The following is a 1,858-nucleotide window of genomic DNA, read 5'->3' as shown; positions in this document are numbered from 1 at the left end:
CACAAAGCTGTCTGTTGGACCCAGGTACTGTACGCCACGCTCATGACCATGATCACTCCACTCCTATCTCTTGGCATCCACAAATGTTATCTCTGATCTCCACCACGCCAACGAGATTGACTGCTGATTTAAGAGATACGGTAACTAATCAGCCCACGCATGAGGCTGTGGTGAAGAATGATAGCACAAGTTCTAACTCTAGACCTCCTGACCTAATGGCACTTCGTGTCTCCCCACCAAAGCACTCCCTTGGACTCAAGCACCTGCTGTCCAAGCTTCGCACTGTAACCCCCTCTCCTGTACCAAACTCCCTGAGCTTCTGCTCTTCGCCCCTCTTCAAACCTGACTAAACCAATAATTCCTAATATGCACATCTGTAACCCCTCTAGCCGCGCTACTCAGTTCCCTAGCAGGGTCTCTAAAACACAACTACCGTTACGTAATCCTAGACCCTATCAAGGTCCGCCCCTCTGGAAACCTGCGTACTATATGCCTGGGATCCCTTTTCAGCAAGTACCTATTCCACCACAGACTCCGCCCCATCAGAAGCCACGTGCACCCCCACCTCGACGACCTTTAGCTGTACCTCGACTTCCTACTCCAAACCCCCTTCAACTACAGCCAACGCAGAGGATTCCTGCTCAATCCCAACGGAGCTCACTCCTCCCAGAGTTTGACTATACCACTAACTTCCTCACTTCACCATGTCCCCTCCCTCACCTTGCATCTCTTACCATAAATCTCTTATTCCATCTCCTCCAATCAGCCAAGTTTGGTTACCCGTTCCCTCTGCCCCCTACTATTCGATGCTGAAGGCTCTACAAAACAGATCCACCCGACGTCTCGGTGCCCCTGTTTTACCCTCTCATTCCCTGTCTCTTAAACACTTCTCCTGCCCTTCCACCGCGCGTGACCTAAATCCCGCTGTTTCTGTTGAGCTACCACACACGGTACCGCCCTCCTGACTAGTCGATTACATTATTACAAACGATTGCCAGACCCAACCTGTTTCTCTTTGTCCATGGAGCACCGCTACCTCCCCTGCGACTCAAACGCTGCTCCGTTACCCATCGCGGTACGGCCCATCATCTTGTTCTCACGTATTTTTACCTGGTCCTAGCTCGCCTACTAACTCGAGAACCCCCGATCGCCCTGTCTCTACTCCATTCCATACTGACCTCCCTGGGCTTGTCAAATTCTTGCTAGCCGCATTACCCACCTCCCCCGATCCCGCTAGCAATCTTTCTGTCGTTCTACTCAACACCCGCTCCCTCTTACCTAAATTGCACTACATCCAAGCCATCTCTACTATAGCTTGTCCAACCTTCATTTGCATCACAGAGACGTGGCTCTCTCCTAGCACACCTGATGCTCTTATCTCCCTACCGGGATTCACAATCTTCCGTTCTGATCGTTCCCACCGCCGTAGAGGTGGCTGCTTCATATACGTCAGAAGTGATGTGGAAGTCTCCACCATTGACGGTCCGCTACTGGCGGACACTCCAGACCCTGTTTGGCTTTCTGCGTGTCGGGCTAATCCGCCGTTCATCCTCGGGTGATTGTACATGCTCCCTCCACACTCCGTTAGCTCGATTAATCGTCTATCTACGCTTCTTTCTCACACTCAAGCTCTACCTCACCCGAACAAACTAATTGTTGGGGAACTCAACCTTCCTGAGATTGCCTGGTCTCAACAAAACTCCCCTTTGCGCTTTCCGCCCCCGCTTACCCAAGTTACTGTCGAAGACTGGTCCCAGCTTGTAAGGCAACCAACACGCGGACATTGCCCTCGTCAGCGGCTATCCATGTCCCACCGCTGCAGTTGGTCGAAAGTTTCCTGACAGCGACCATTGTATTG

The sequence above is a fragment of the Opisthorchis viverrini genome (genome assembly GCF_000715545.1).
Source record: "Opisthorchis viverrini unplaced genomic scaffold opera_v5_39, whole genome shotgun sequence".
Lineage (NCBI taxonomy): Eukaryota > Metazoa > Platyhelminthes > Trematoda > Opisthorchiida > Opisthorchiidae > Opisthorchis > Opisthorchis viverrini.
This window is presented reverse-complemented; position numbering follows the sequence as displayed.